This window comes from Stegodyphus dumicola, chromosome 5 (assembly GCF_044657685.1).
Source record: "Stegodyphus dumicola isolate Sdum_Otavi_A_Nest chromosome 5, ASM4465768v1".
NCBI lineage: Eukaryota > Metazoa > Arthropoda > Arachnida > Araneae > Eresidae > Stegodyphus > Stegodyphus dumicola.
In genome coordinates this window covers 200,532,091-200,550,071 of record NC_140772.1, presented here as the reverse complement: position 1 = coordinate 200,550,071, position 17,981 = coordinate 200,532,091, and the positions used below count along the sequence as shown (strand labels likewise).

Sequence of the window (17,981 nt, the reverse complement as noted above, 5' to 3'; positions counted from 1 at the left end):
GAATCCAAGCGGGAGTTCGTTTTATATCATCCGTTCATACTGACATTGCCTTCTGAGTTCGTTGCTCGAAAGCTTTTGGAGTTGAAGGGATTCTGTGCTTCGGAGTTAAAACTATTAAACCGCAAATTGGGAATTAAGGACTTGTAATTGAAAGGGAATGAACTACAGTGAACATATATAAATTTATCACAATTCAAAAATGTATATTAAATTATCAATTCTACTTCCTATTCACAATTTCAGTTGTTTTCTATAATTAAAGGAAAGTGTTTAATGTGCAGGTACAACTCTAATCGAAATATTTTTGTGTGGTTTATATTCAGATGAGAGCTCTTTTTCTTTCTCATTGTAATCTTTTCTACATGTATCTCATGAAAGTTTTACAAAAGGAAAAATAAATTAAATTACTTTTTCTACTGGAGATAAGAAAAATACACTTACCCATAGTTAGCACACATGTTAAGCTACTTTACAAACCTATACGTGAAATTGACGTAAATAAATAACAAAACACGCATCTTTAGCACTGAAAGTAGAATGTGTAACTTTTTCAGTTACAGGTCTCCAAATAAGCGGAATATCTGGTGTCAATTCATCTGGATAATAGAAACTTCTGGGCAGCTGAGTTGTTTGTTATCTAAGGTTTCGCCCCCCTCCTTTTCACATGCCTTCGTGGTATAATTGGAAGCATACTAGACGCATATTCGAGAGGTCCAGGGCTCGAGTCACAACGAGGGCACTGCACATTTTTCTCATCTCCTGCTTCAAAATAATCTAATACCTCTACAAGTGGCTTCGAAACTAAAAGGTGGTGTACAATAATTCGTCACCACCAGGATTTGGCAACTGAGTTCTTTAATACATAGTCGACCTTTAAAAGGAGAAGTATATAAGGTATTTTTTCTCTCCTATCCGCATGCCTTCGTGATGTAACTGAAGGCATACACTAAAATTTAATTTTTATTAAAGTAAATGGCCCTAAAACCAAACATAATTTTGGTCTTTCTACTCAAATAAATAAGACTGCTTTTCTTTAATAGTTGCCTGATATATATTTGTTAGTCTATTGTAGGCTAATTCATATTATATGACTTTATTTAATTTAATAGCATTTCAAAAATAAGTAGTGTACCGTATTTTAGTTTTACATTGTTTAAATCAATTATATTTTAATATTACTTAAAAGAATCCGTAATTAAATAATAGCATAATTTTATTTGGCTTAGTAAGATTAGTATGTATATAGCATATGATTCGGATAACTGCTGTGCAAGTAAATGGAATTCTTCTGTATTTAAAAGTTTCGTTTAAAACGTTTTTTTTTATAGAATATACTATATTAAAACCACTGTTCCACTTCAACCACTGTTCTTGATATACATATCTGCACTAGTTTCAGAAACTTAGATAAAGAGTCGATTGCTATCATGAAAAAAAAAAAAAAAAAATACGGAAAATACGTGAAAATATCTATGAGAGAATTACAGTAACAATAAGAAGGAAAAACTCTACAAATCAATGTTCTGACTCCGATACGCATAAATAACAGTCAACAATCCTTTAAGTAGATCTTTTGAACCACTCTACATGTGGGGCCACCAGTGGCCTTACGGTAAATTAGCTAGACAGTGATAGTTCAACCTCGGCTCGAATCCTGACGAATGGGCTGGCTGCATTTCTGTTTTCGTGTTTTTCTCCATGCGCAATATGGATACGAGCAAATTTTCCTAAGAAAGTCTTTCTTCTACGAAAGCATGTCTTTTCTTAGGCAGAGAAACCTCGTTTTGCGACATTCAAATAACCCAAACTCACTCCATGTATGATTGCTTGATTCTGTCTGTACATCCACATCAAGTCACAAAATATTTCCTCATGTAATTGAAGGACACACATTACAATAAAAATCATCAAATATCAATCATTAATATAACTTTGAGACAGCTGCATTCATTTTATAATTAACAGTGAACAACCTTCAAAACGCAAACCAGAATGTAAAAAAAAAAAAAAAAAAAAAAAAAAAAAAAAAAAAAGAAAAGGGAAAAAAAAAAAAAAAAAAAAACATTATGCCCAAAGCGGCATTTTTTTAACGTTTTGTGTGTTACCCCTTTATTTATGAAATATCATCTTCTTCGCACTTAAACCATAAAATTCAGTTCAAGAACAATATGGCAAAATAATTTTAAAATGAACATATCTTTAGAATTTCCGATAGACAGTCTCGTGCGCTGGAGATAAAAATGTTTTTTTTTCGTACAGTTTTGCCATTCCTGGCTTTGAAGTCGTTGAGTTTGTTAATCAAAAATTTACAAAGTTTTACAAAATTTGAAATAGATAATGAAACAATTCCAAATTTGGGCTTCCAGATGCCCATATGCGGGTCGAAACGTACGTTATTCAAAATTTGATGGCTCTAGGTATTTGATTTGAATGATCTCAAAATTTGATGGCGCTGCTTTATGACAATGCGAGAAACATATATACATTTATGCAGATTCTTCATTATTTAATTTCTTGAAACATAACACAGGGCGATAATATTTGGTGGCAACAATTTGAAAAGTGAAACAACGCTTATCGTGAATCAACGCAAAATATTAAAACGAAATTACTAGCCCTTTTGGGAAAATTACCTTTTTGGACTAATAAAAACTATTAAAAAAAGAAGTTATTCATTTAAGATCGAAAATAAAATAAAATAAATTTAAGAATGAAAATAAAATAAAGTTTTAAATAAAGTAAAGTAAGTGAGGGAAAAAAATTACTATGCAGTTTAATGAGAACAGTTTTAGTGATTAGTTAATTTAGTGATTAAAATTTTACTGAGAATTAAAATTTCTTCTTGTTCTATTTCAGTGCAAATATTTTTAATTTAATTGAAAACTGTATTATAAATAACCTTTTTATAGATGTTGGTGCTCCAATTTATAAACTTAATTGTAGAAAAATTAAACTCTCTTGTTTTATCAAATGGGCTTATTTCTTTAAGATTATATATACTAAGAACCAGATCATCAACAATTAATTTATTTTTATTGGTCTTGTTTGGTTTTAGACAGTTAGAGAAGATACTGCTAATTTCAATAAGATTATTATTGCTGAATGTAATAATATCATCAATATATCTGAAAGTGGATTCAAATTTTTTAAAATCATCTTCTGAAAAGTTTCTAAGAAATTAAAATTCTATAGAAAACAAAAAGAAGTTACATAAATGAGTTGAATAAGAACTTCCCATTGGAATACCATTTGTTTGTAGGTAATTATTATTATAAAAGTTATAGAAAAATTAAAGTTATTGAAAACCGAGAAATAGATATAATCTTTCCATTTTTGCAAACCCAGAATAGTATTTATGAAACCCTCAGAGTCATATTTATAAATATAGCACGGATTTACGAAGGAATCGGTAGTGAGGCAGAAGAAACGTGATTCCCCGAATTTCCACAAAAGTTGCCAAGTTGGCGAGAAATTGCCAACTTAGTAGCAAAAAGTTTCTTAAAAGCAAACTGAAGCGTATTTCCTCATAATCTAGCGTTCTACCTGAGCTAATTTTAAAATTTAAATTTGTTGGAATCACAATAAAAAGCTTTGCTATTCAGTTTAAGAAATAATAACTTATACCCGAAACATGTCGCCATAAATTCAATTACACTGTAGAAACATTAGGTTTTTTGAAGCAGGAGGTGTAAAAAATGTGCAATGCCCTCGGCGGGACTCGAACATTGGAACTCTCAAATACGCGCCGAGTGTGCTGACCATTACACCACGAAGGCATGCTAAGAAGGCGGGTGAAATACCTTATATACCCCCTTTTAAACGGGCGACTGTAGATTAGGGGACCCAATCGCCAAATCCTGGTGTTGGAGTATCATCATCTACCACCGTTTTTAGTTCGGGCTCCACTGTAGAGTCATTAATGAAATGTGCTGTGTGCTCATCGGGACTCGAACCTGGACCTTTCGAATATGCGCCGAGTGTGCTGACCATTTCACCACGAAGGCATGCTAAGAAGGCGGGAGAACACATAAAATAAACCCTAAATTTATCACCCTAAAATCAGCAAATAAATAACTAAATAAAAATGCCGTGAGCAAGTGCAAAGTGCCTGTCGCAGGACCCCCCGTGTTTACTCCCCAAGTTAACTAACTTAATACTCATTTTATCGACCCACTTAAGGAGTGAAAGGCTGAGTCAACCTTGCCCAGCCCGAGGATCGAATCCCGGACCTGTGGTGCAGTTGCGCGACGCGCTAGCCACTTAGCCACCGGGCGGACTTACTGACTTACGGGCGGATTTACAACAATATAAATCTACTCATCTGATTAAAAAACTCCAAATCGAATTTTTAAAATTCGCTTTATCAGTTTTTATTTTTCTTGACAAAGCGTGTGTGTACAGAATTTGAACTCGATAGTTTATGAGGAATTATGTTAAAAATCGACGACAAAATTTCAACCAAGAGTGAATACCACGAGTGCAGTAAATAAAAGCTTATAAAATTATATATTTAAAGAGAGGGACTATAAAATAATACAAACAATGCTAAAAAAATTATTTTTCTATCAGCAAAGCAAAATAATAAAGAGAAAAATGAAATTACAATGTATGAAATAGAAATCGTTAAGCTAGATTTAGAAAAGAATGGCATGATATTATCATCACCATCTATTTCCTTTCAAGTTCCAAGATTAGAAAATATAACATTGAGGTAAATTTATAACACTTAGTCTTGTCACTGGACATAGCTATTCACCATAAGATGTGCATATTTTTACCTGTAAAAGTCCCAGTATTTCTCTTGACGTCGTGTAGCTTTTGCAATGAAACTAACGGATGAAAAACAATGACCTTTTACGCTGCACTTTCTGTCGGGCACCTGGAGGCCAGAGACTGACAAAGAAGACTGGGTTTCGTATTACTTTTATGCTCTACACTCCAGTATGCAGGCACCAGTATTTTTGGAAGGTATTGGCAGGCCAGAGAGATGTTAATAAAGCTTGGGTAACAATATATGGCTTATACTTTAGCCTTATTTACATTGTCTTTAACTTATCACGTTTAACCTTGTTTTAATCATTTATGATGTAGAGTTGAATTTTATAAATGTACACACATGACTTTTCTTCAGATAAGTGCTAAATAATATTATGACACTTTTTTAGTACATTAATGAATTCCGCTTCCTGATTGTACTTAACATAAGAAAAATTCTAATCCTAATTTATACATCGTCAACCATTTCATGTACAGGGCTGTTCGCTACCGCGAATGCAGACTTCTGGGAAGGGTAAGTTACATAAAGACGAATCGCTAACAGTTTCAATAAAGCGATGTAAGTTTGAAATCGAAAATATAACTCAATACATGAAATTGCTGGAAAGCCGTTTAATCTTGCCTGCTGAAAAATCATGATTTGGCAAACGATAGCTCTGGTAGAAAAGATGATAGGTTTTACAGATGCGGATTTAGCAGATATGCATCTAGCACATCAATCTGATGGTTGCAAGAGATGGCGCATTGTGTTCTCAAGTTTGATTCGATAAGGCTTATTATGAATTGTTACATTTTGATGACTAAATTATGTTCTTCACTTATTTCTTGCTCTTCCATTTTCTGTGTTTCAGAAACCTTTATCCCTCTTTGAAGTTTGCACACGTAGTAGCGAATAACACTGTATACAAAATGGGGATAGATCGTCAAATCGCCTTAATCGAGGATCGACAAACATTTCATTTTCAAAGAAGGCGGCGATATAGGGTATTTTTGCACTTAGAACCAAGAGATAAACTGAATTTATACAATATCTGATGGGTAGAAAGGGTTACCGAAAACGTATCTCCACAGTTATTTAATAACGTAGTTTAAAATACAATTATGAGTATATAAATATTAGTAAAATTAAATGAAAGTTTTTAAAATAATGAATTTGCTTGACTAAGTTTGTGTCTCCGATTGTAAATACTCATCTTTCAATGCTAACTTGTAGTTAAAGTGTTTTCTTCATCTTTGACAGAGTCTTTTCACAGAAATAGGGGCTGTTATCGCTGTGTGAAACATTTCAATAATTACTGTTACAAATTCTGTTATAAATATTGTAGGGTCCAGGTGGGTTAACTTCTAACTGGACACAGGAGTAGCAGGAAAGTACACAGAAGAAGGGTTCAAACCCTTTATTAACTCTTTAGAATTTACACTGAGTCAACTCGACGCTAACAAACTTCGCCTCTACTTGGGCGGTAACTGAAATGCAGGTAATTGAAAATCAAAAGTTGAAATGTTTAACAAGTGCTAAACTAACCTACGGGGCTCAGCGAGATCCCGAACTTCAACCCCCTTCTAAGCTAGTAGCAGTAAGACAATGCAATTAAGCCACTTGAACCAGCAATAAGCAAACGTACCTACGGCAGAGATGGCAGCTAGTGCCCAACTCTCTAACTTCTATTCTAAAAACTCGGAATTTAAACTTTTCCTCCTCAAGGTAGAATTTGCATTTTTCCACGCGCACTACCAAATTTAACTATTCTGGCACTGACAATTAGGGAAATGAAGGCTTATAGGAAAGTCTGAACTAAAATTTAAATTATTAGTTAAAATAATATAAATCCCTACAATATAAATAATTGTAGTAAAATCATATGTAAACTGTAGTATCTCTTGCGTTATGTAACATGAAAGGCTTTAGAATGCGAAGCTTCGCCGGAAAAAGAAGGTTACACGCTAAGTCCATTTAACATTGATGTAAATGTGGCGATGAATTTGGCCAGAAACTGTTGTCGCAAATTTTGCCAAGAAATCGCTATAGCGATATTTTGGTCTGATTCCTGTATAACTGTAACTGGTCCTATGTAATTGTTTCTGTCCATGTGTACCTATAATGTAAACGCCATCCAGCAATTTCGAGAAATCGAAAGTACTGGAAATTTCTCGGCAGCCGAGGAAAACTATGAAGGATCGGAGTGAGCCTCATTTAGTTCAGAGAATTAAGTTCTGATTATTGAGAGACCACCCTCCGAGCTTTCGCTTTGCATTGCTTTACATTCAGCATTCTTTGTAGTTTAAGTGTTAACCGCTCAGTGTGTTCTGTCCTACTGAGAAGAGCTTTACATGTACATTTGTGTGAAAAGTTCCAGAACTTATGTTTCTAGAAAAATAAATTTCATCGAGCTATCATCGGTTCTGTGTACATTCAACCCATTACGAGCCCGTACATACGTAAATAGCTAAATACTGAAATACGTCAACTACCATAGGATTTAAAACGAACATATTTATGATTTAAAATAACTTTAGGAAATAGTGTTAAATTCATCTCATGATACAATTAAAACGCTTGTAACGACAGCCACTTAAACGGTAATATCAAAATAACGGCAGATTCAATTTAAATTCGAAATTTAGGCCCATAAGATAAAATTTAATGGGCTAAAAGTCTGAAGACTTAAATGTAGAGAACATTCATGTTATGTTTTTGACATCAAATGTAACGGCCTTATCCTTCCAATGAACCGAGACATTATTCAGAATCTAAAGATAAACTATAGATCCTTTTTTTATACTTCGACGTTGTGAATTTTGAATGCAATTTCCATAATTTTCAGAGACAATTCATATTGAAAGACGCCAGATTTACTTCACCTGTTCTTGGAAAGATATAAAAGACATTACTTTATGTCGCTGGTGACGTAAATACTAAACCTAGGATCATGTCCGTAGATTGAAAAGTGATGAACGTCCTGTTGATCTGGCGCCTGTTGCTAACATCTTAAGATTTAGTCACACGTTCGGAGAAGATTAGTACAAGTGAAGACGAGATTCAAGCTTGGCTGGATATAGACAATTCTGTTCCCTTCACACACTTTCAAGATGAAGACGAAATAATCTGAGATTTATTCAGAGGAGTTGAGTTTCAGAACAACAACAATATTTCAGTTCAACAACAATTTTGCATTATTTTGTCAATAAGAGAAATTAATTCTACGATTTTAAATCTGGAGTTACAGTTTATTTAACACTTCAGGGATCAATCAAAGCACTTCGTTCTTAGCTTCACAAATAGTTTTTTTTTACAAAAATAAGAAAAATTTCCTAACTTGAAAATCCGATAGATGAATAACACATACGAATCTAGTATGCAATTCAAAAGGTTACTCACAAATATCCCCCCTCCAAAAAAAATTGAGTCGTCTACGAGACTTACACCAATCTATTAATGGCATTTGTGGGTTGTTCTGAAATTCAATTCTTCTGCATAAATGTCGCCAAATGGTCGCCAAGTTTGACGATTTTTTGACGATTTCTCGCTAAATATGGCCCCAAGAATTAGTCGCTAAAACCACTCCCAGCTTAGCGATATTTCACCAATTAGCGAGATAACCATTGCCCCTGTACTTCTTTAATTTTTCATTTATATTGTAAAAAAAAAACACTACAGTTTCGCAGATAATTTCCTGAAAATTATTTGCATACGTATAAAATTCGTAACAACATAAAAAGAAACATGTTTGCTATGTTTAATTAAATATTTTCGTGACTGTTCAATTCAAAATGGTTTCTTTTACAGCTTTCTGTCAAAAGAGTTTATATTATTTTCCTATGCTGGCATAAGTCTAGGCAAACTGTCAGCTATTTTTAACCTTGCACTAGGGCAGTATGTACTTTTTTATACTGTGTTTCTGAAAACAAATGTCCATCTTTGCAATTTTACGGAATTCGCAGGACCTATGATAATATAAATTAATGAGATGTAGAGTTATGCCGATGTAGAGTTATGACTATCGATGAGTTCAATAAGGTAACCAGAAAGTCCAAGTTCAAAACTTTGGTAAACTCCAAATTATGGCGTAATTACTAATGCCATTTCACTGGGGCAAAACAAACAAGCTTCGGTCTGGATGGTCAAAGTTTTATTTAAAATAGGTCTGTAAAACTTTGGAGCACTGATAAATGCACTTTTCAATTTATGAAAACTTGTCTTTTCGAGTTCTGACTAAGTTATCTTTTCTGATACTTTCCTGACAATCTTTCGTTTGTGAATTCTGTAATCCGATAAGTAAGTTCAGCATAATACTTAATATGTTCGTTACGACAGTTGCATGAACTCAGGAGACTCCTCAACTGAATTTTGGTTCGAGAGGACTTCAAATTCTTGATAGCTTTTAGTTCATTTGGATAGGGCTGAGGTCTGCTTGAAACAAGCAAGTGTCGTAAATATTTTACTTGTGAGCTTGCGAATACACGTTTCTTAAGATATAGGATGAAATGGAGATCTTTAAATTTTTATAGTATAATGTCTAGATATTTCATGTGAGATTCATAGTTCATTGAATAAACAACATCGGTTTAGGATGTGCTATAGTTCTTGTAATCCGATTTAACCTCGTTTACAACAGGCCGGAATGTTTCGTTATTCAAGCGGCATACCTTTCTGGCAATTTGATTTTGCTCATTTAAATATTCAGCATTTAAATCCTTCAAATGTTTTTTAGTTTTGTTCTTTCCCTACACTGGGTTTGGATAACTTTCTCCGAAGTCTTGACCATCTTAAAAAATAACGCCTACTGTTTATTTCTAGGATACGATTTCTTTATTTTATTAACATGAGAGTGTCGGATATATCCATCAACGAATTTTATGCAGTAACAGTGAGGAGATATTGCTCTATAATTTCTACCTTTCCAGTCCAGCGAGTATACAATTTATTTAACGAATTGGGTTTTAAGAGTATTTGTTCTTCGACCTTAGAGTTTCTGGATGATGAATATCAATTCAAATAATCTTGATAAACACTTACTTCAGCCATTAAAGAAGCTTGCTTCGCTGCTTTCTCTAAACTGATCTTTAAATTTTGTAAACAGTCCACTGCAGATTCTGAAATATTTCATGGAATATGAATTTCTCCAGCCGATGTAGATTTTAGTATCTATCGAGCGGTCCTTTAGCTTTCTTATGATACCAAGTTTGAAAGGAGAAACTTCAGAAATACAACTCTGTGTGACAGGACAGCTCCCGTCCTAGCTATTGGCCTTTCGGAATTGCTTTCGTCCTAGCTATTGGCCTTCTTACAGTCTACCATGTTGTGACCCCACATAGCAAGGGCAAACAAGGCAATACCAGTACGGTCCCTGCGGAGCCTTACCCTGTCCCGAGAGCCCTCAGGCCTTCTGTGAAGTCTGTTTTTATACCCCCGTGGTTGAGACTGCCTAGGTACAGATCCCAACCAGTACTTCCCAAGCATTCGCCTGAGTCAACCTCCGGGGGGACTTCAGAGATACAATTGGGGTATTTCTCGAACCCATAATAAAAATGATATTTGTTTGTTCCAGTTAGTAGATTTTCCGCCTATTACACCATGAAAAATCCTCTTAGGGACACATTTCCACTAATGCGTTATTCGCTGAGTACTCTGTTGCAGAGGAACGAGGAGAACTTCTTATTCTTTTTAAGAATTCTTGAGTTGTATTTGATGTAAAATTACTTACACTGTCACTAGCGGTAATATTTTGTATTCCTATGTATGAGTAATGAAGCATCATAGGTAACTTTAGCTATTATAGATTTGAAAGGTACTATTTTAGACCAACATGCACGCTGGTCAATGAGATGCATAACAACGTTGCTTTCTTCCTGAAATGAGGATCTATTGTTGTTGTTGTTGTCGTTTCCATGTATTTCATGGAAGAATGGTTGCTAGAGCCGCCTCAAGGAGGTTGGACTTCTACTTCCAGCCCAGTTTTGAGGTAAAGCACTCCGGGGGGGGGGGTTCGTGGGTCTCCCATCCCTCTCCCCTACCACCAAGCTACACTTTAGGACTTTCGGCTCGCGATATATTTAGAACGCCCCCATGCAGCAAAGACACTATATATTTACAAACATCCACGCCTTCTGCGGGATTCGAACAGAATTGTTCGGTACCGCAGTAGACCCTCCCCCCGTAATCACTATACCGTCTGGGCTGCGTGAGGATCTATTTTTCCTAAAATATCAACGTTTGCTACTTCGACTGGTAATTAAGTCTCACTACAGACGTATTTGGAGCTCTATTAGTTATTTTCGTCACAGTTCGAAATGGACAATTATTATATGTTTTACAGCAGTGTGTAATATCTTCAGACATAGCCGGCCAAAAGATATTGCATCGGAGTCTTTCATTTGTTTTCGTAATTCTCATATGGCTACTCAATACAGATTCACGGGATAATTGCATAACCTTTCCCTACAATCATAGAGTAAAATCAGTTAGATAATGATTTGTTTTAGTATTTTCCCTGTACAAAAAATCGGCTAGACTGAAATTTATAGGCCAGTGTCGCCAAGTTGGGAAAATTCTCCCAATCTGGTATCATGATCTTTTCCTTCTAGATTTAGGGTTGCTCTTCAAACTCAGTTGCTAGGCTATTTGAAATCATCATTTTACTATATTTCTTCTGATAGCTATGTGTGCAATATGGCTGGAGCTGAGCAAAATCCATCTGACCAAGTTTCAATTTAAAGGTGAACCCTTGGTGATAAACTGGTATATTAAAAAGTGTGCTAAGTGCAATGTGAAATTAGTTGTGACCATGTGTGAATGGTAGTGTCATACAAAGATTTCAAGCTTTCTTGAGGGACGTAAATTTCTGACTCTGATCCTTCAGTTACCGTATTTTTGGAGAAGAAATGTACAGATCATTCATTCATTGTGGATGACTTGCATGTAAGTGACCGCAATGTGAGAAGTGTTTCATAGACACACTGGAAGAGAGGTGTGCGTGTAGATGTGCCTAAGAGAGAATGATACACTTCTAGGGCCTGAAGTGTTGCAGCGGATCACTTTACCCAATTCTTGATAGCAATAAAACATGGTCATCTATAACATGAGAGAGATATATGGTTGGGAAACTTAAGGGTGATTTTCATTACTTTTTCATACAATTCCTTTCTATGCTTTTACTTTCTGAAATGATTAATAGATTTTATTAATATAAAGTTCGCAATCAAAAACAGTTTTTTTGCAGATGTCTGTTATACGTTGTTAAGAATATGGTTGAAATGCCTCATGTTTTGCATTTTATCTTCCTTTTTAATCTTTATTTTTGTAACGTTTAAATTTAGATACGAACAAATATGTTTTTCGATGTTACAAATCAAAATTTATTGTTAATGATATGAATCACGTAATCAAAAACATTTCTCGGTATTTCTTTTCCTGTTATTAATAAGTAATTATGTGCAAGGTTTAAATTTTTGCTCTTTATTTTGTCAAGTTTTAAATTTAGATATGAATAAATATGCTTTTCTATAATTTATTACTCATTTTAAAATGCTACCTTTTCTTTACTTTGCCAACTTACTTAGTCATGCAACAATTTTCTTTTTTGTTGCTAATTTTAAATGAATTATAGGTAGCATTCCAAGTTCTTAACGTGGTTTTCCCCATGTATAACGTGTATACGAACCAGTTTCCCTTAGAAAGTCCTCCACGAAGGCATCCCTCCCCTTTGGCAGATAGCCCTAGTGTGCTTTTCCACAATCAACTACACCAAAAAAAAAAAAATCCAAGTTCTTAAATGTGGCTGATCGTACATGCATATTAGTTTGCTTTAAAATAAAGTCCGCTTTTGTTTCACTTAAATTTTTTTAAAACATCGGCTTTAATCATCAATTGCCATAATTTTTTTTTCTGTTTTTAAATTCTTTGCCAAATTTTGAATTATCATTTATCTAAAAACATAATGTTTCTTCCGCGCTGGTATTAGATTCGAAGTTGATTGCATTAAGAACTTCACTCATCGATGTTTTTTTCTTTTTCAACCTTGTAAAAGGAATTTGAAGCAGCATTTTATAAACACTTAGTAACAAACGGGAAGTATTTAATTTATTCGAAACATGGATATTTTCATCTCCGTTTTTTTTTTCGATTCTATAAAAATTCTAACCAAATCGGCATTAATTTATTCACTGAATACAGGTGTCAAAACAATTTAACTTCTGTCTTGACTCTTTAATGTAAGAGTACGGTCTGATCTGAGGTCCTAAATCTAAAATTCCTTCATATTCTTTTCATCCAATTAAAATATTAACAGAATTTAATGGTGTAATATCTCGTTTAATTTGCGGGTCAGTTACAATCTTTATACATGAAAGTTTTCTTGATCTTTGCTTTTCTCTTTTATTATATCGTTAGATATTTCATAGCTTTTAAGGAAATTACGAGTTGAAACATTTGGTCCACATATGTAACATTCTTCATTTTCCGATTATAGCGTTTTATTTTTAGAACCTTCAAATCTTAATGCAGGAGGAACGCAAAGTTGATTTGAAAGTTGAATGAAGTTGATTTATTATATGAAATTTTTTACCTGAATTGCCTTGCAAGTTTTGAAATTTACTTTGATAATAAAAAGGTTTACCCTTAGATGTGAAAACAATATCGCAGTCCTAGCTTAACGAAAGCGTTTTAAACCATATATCGATTTATCCCCATTTTGTATACTTACGTGGATGCAATTTCAGAATCGAGAGTTTGATACAATTCGTATGCAACTATCAGGTATTTTAAGGATAAGATATCCTTAAAATGCCTGATAGTTACATATGGATTGTATCAGCTATTTTAAGGAATTGTATCAGCATATGAATTGTATCAGCTATTTTAAGGATATCTTATCCTTAAAATAATCCTTAAAATAGATATCATATATAATAATACATCATGATACAATAAGATATCCTTAAAATAGCTAATGGAAGCTGATGAAGTTATTTTAAGGATAAGATACGTTTAAGAGCTAATAGTAACTATCCTAGTTAGTTGTCAGTGTTGATACTAATTGTACATGCGTTTCTTTTGATTGTTGTTTCGGTTTCTTAATGCTAACCAAACAAACTTGTGTGGTAGGTTTATTGTCCTTGAGAATTTCCAATTATAATTTTATAACTTTTCATAAAACCTTCCTTACTAATAATCCTTACTAAAATATTAGCTGTTTCTTAATGCTAACCAAACAAACTTGTGTGGTAGGTTTATTGTCCTTGAGAATTTCCAATTATATTTTTATAACTTTTCATAAAACCTTCCTTACTAATAATCCTTACTAAAATATTAGCTGTTGTTTTGTACCAATAACTTCATAATTCTTTCTCCTTTAATGTTTCCTGAAACAATTTTTATCTTGAACGGAAACTCTCTAAAGAGGAAAAATATATTCCAACATTTCTGGTTTCGGTGAAAAGATATTGTTAAAATTTTGATGCTTTTTATCAATGATACAATCGATGTGCATTTTCGTATCCTATCTAAATATTCAAATTAGAATTGTGGTTATAGTTTGTTCTAACTTAGTTTTTTTTTTTTCAGCATTAAGCCTTTGTAATTGCTTTTGGGCTTTCAGTGCTCGCACCGTTACTTAATTTTATCTTTACGCTATCGATCATCATTTATCGATTCAGTTAACGAGGTTACAAATTTTTTACCTTGTTTAAACTTTATATTATTCTCAATAATATAAAATAAATCGAATTTTAAATCTAGAGTTACAATTTAACCTAACTCTTCAACAGTCCCATCTAAAGCCTAAGGCAACTTAACCCAGTCTAACGTCGTCATTTTTAAATTTATGGAACATTTTTAATACGAAAACAATAAAACTTTCCCACCTTGAAAATCCGATAGGTGAATAATAATCCAAATGCATATTTAAAAACATACTCTCACACATTTAAAATGTTTAATCATTCAAGCGACTTGCAGCAAATTATCGTGGAGTCTGTGAATAGTTAAATTTTAATTCTTCTCAATACTAGAACAATTAATCTTATTTACAGTTATTTACACATAGATGACATTTCCAAATGCACAAATTTCTTTTTCCCTAAAATTCGTCAATGAGTCTGAAACCAGAAATTTCGTTTCATGAAGTCTTCAAAATTCCATGTTTGCTTTTTTTCAGCAAACGTCTACTTTCTTTTACTTCTCTTTCTATATGTATTCTGTAGCCGGATTGCATGCCTAACTTTATTAATAAAGCAGAGATGCGCTTTACACGACAGTAATTAAACGCACTAAAATTTTCAGTTAGGTGTTTATTACACTTAGCCTGCCTTGAAAAATATTCAAACTTCGTCCCGTAAAACTAATTGTAAGAACGAAACAAGTTTGTAACTAAATTGTAAGAATTTCTCTCGTATTTATAGCAAAGTACCCAGATTCTCGCCACTGCCAAACGCAACTAAGAGGACCTTCTTTATGCGCATCAGATTCATAGGGACTACGAATATTTCTCTGAGAATTTTTACCGACAGATTGGGTTTTGCATTTTGTACTTTTCCTTACAATCAGTAACAAATTTACTAATATACAACGTGAACTGATGGGTTTCATATGATGCTTCCACAGATACATGTCTGTAGGGTTTGTAAAACCAAATGAATGTATCAGTATTTTTTGGCAACCAAGTTTCTCATTTAGTACATATGTGTTCCAAAGCACCTTCTTAGGACCATCCACGCCTTCGAAATCTCCTCAGCATTCTACACCCGGCTGAACCCTTCAAATTGAAAAACTATAAATCAGATGTTGGTTAGAAAATTTCCCACGTCAAAGAAGTTCACAGAAAAAACTCCGCAATACTGATTTGTTCACAGGAAAAATATCCAAACGGAAAGTCTCCCACACGAATAAAAGCGCACAGAAGAAAGCCCATGCTTTCTTCCCATGTCCATGCCCATGGGCTTTCTTCTGTGTGCTTTTATTCGTGTGGGAGACTCTGTTTCGTACAACTCTTCACAGTATTAAAAAGTACAATCAGTAGTTACACTTCAAACTACTAAGAATGTTAAACACCATGCAGTGCAAAGTGCATCTAAAGAGAGAAGCTAACTCGGATATATCTCAGTAAGCTGAGGAATTATACTCTCTCCGATCTTTTACAGTTTTTGGACGGCCGTCGAGAAATTTCTAGTATTTTCTTCTCAAAATTACTGGAAGCCATATGAGGGATGAATACATTTGCAGTTACACAGAGTATCAATTACAGTAATTCAATTACAATATCCATTACAGTTATACAATAACCGGACCAAAGTATCCCCAAATGATCATCAATTTGCCGACTTTTTGTTATTTATTGTCAAATTTGGCAACACAAATTAGTCTCCAAAACCGTTGCAGCTTGGCGATATCTCGCCAGTTTAATGAGATGACCATTTACTCAATGTTAAGTAGACCTTTCCCCTTTATTTTTACTTTTCCGGCAAGCTTCGCATCTCTATCATAAAAAAATAAAATAATTTAAAAAAGAAAAAAAAAACTTTCAAATCATACAGAAACATAATACAATTTCACATATAATTGCACTAAAAATCATTTATCTATGTACAAAATTTGTAACAATGCAATTAATTATAATCGCTTAAACGGTCAAATTTCCAGCCTTTAGCATTTACATGTTCCTGTAGTCTAGTTTCTATGCGCAAGTACACGTTGCATCAATTTTTGGGTTGCTACCAGTCTGTGTCATGCTTCTGCTACGAATTTCTCATGTCATGAACGGCGCGTGGTTTTCATGAAAATACTTTTTCTAACACCTTTTTTTTTCTAACACCCTTCAAAATGTCCACTGAGCTGATATGCTTAAAATAATATGAAATATACAGGAAATAATAAAAAAAAAACAAATCTTTATAACTCTGATAATTGTAAACCTGATTTATGCATGTACAGAAAATAACTTTCTTAATAATTTCAATTTATGAAAAAAAATTCTTCCATCTCGTGCATTTCAAAAGAGAAAGAAATTCTTAAAACTGCGCTTTTTATTTTAAACTCTAAAAGCTTATATGTACATGATACTCTAGAGTTTAGGTCTTTATAGGTAACATAAACTAGACCAAAACTCTAAAAGACTATATGTAAATTTTCACATATGTAAGTACTGCAGAGACAGGGAAAGGATGTAAAAGATCCTTTTATTAACTCAAATAAGGTTAACTGTTGGCACCAGCTCGTGTTTTCATAAACCAGTAGTTACAATTTAAATCAAAGATAACTGATTAATGAAAACAAAATAGCCTAACGGTTTCCCAACTGAAATAACGTGCAAGCTGGCTCTGACCAAAAGTCGGTGTGGTAAACCTAATGGCAAGGATAACCCAACGCCGCAGAATACGATTCACAAGGGAATGAAATTAGCAACGTGGCCTTCAAGCAGGCAGAACGCGCTCTGATTCTACTTTCTTAAACATTCCTATAAATAGTCCCTTATTTATGCCTTGTTAGAATATCACGTGAGCTAAAAATTTACATTTTAGCAGGAAAATGAAAATTAGAGCGATAGAACAGAAAATTAACGTAAAATAACTAGAAAGTTTAGAAACTTAAACGGGAACTCTACAATATTTATTAACTATATTTAAATATTGGATAATTTGCAAGAGAAATGCAACGAAGATATCTGCTTGAATTTTCCAAACTGTATAAAATTATAAGTAGTGCAAAGTGCATTTAAATATGTATTTTGTATACAGAAAAATTACCTAAAACTAAGAAAAGGAACTAAATCCTACAACTGTCTTACAGCAACCATACGTTTGCTCTTATTTGAAAAGATGTTTTACAAAGATAACATTTTTTTAAAATTTCAAACAAAATAGTTGATATTACGTAATTAAATAGATTGGCATACATGCATCGATCTCTTCTGTAAAATGAAGCTAACAGACGAAGTTTGACAGAAAAACAACGAAAAAGGTTTTGCAGGAATTTATCTTTTTTCTTCGGATATCAGTCTGAGCAAATGTCAAGTTGAACTGCGAAGTTACTAACTTAGGAAGTTTCCTATGCTACATCCGTCAATAAAAAAAATTATTATTTAATCCGACATCACAATGAAAATGCATCTCAATATTTCAAAATCTCAAATTTACTGGCCATTCTTAGAAACTGTTCATGATGTTGGAATTCAAAGTTGAATGCGCATTGTTCATGCATGCGTTGAAAATAC

At 33.5% G+C, this 17,981-nt stretch overlaps 1 protein-coding gene across 1 annotated transcript in view; it reads right to left on the bottom strand.

The window, feature by feature from the left end:
* LOC118189782 (uncharacterized) overlaps window positions 1–17,981 on the bottom strand; it is a 107,406-nt gene that overhangs the window by 3,797 nt on the left and 85,628 nt on the right. The gene's annotated exons all lie outside the window — the stretch shown is intronic.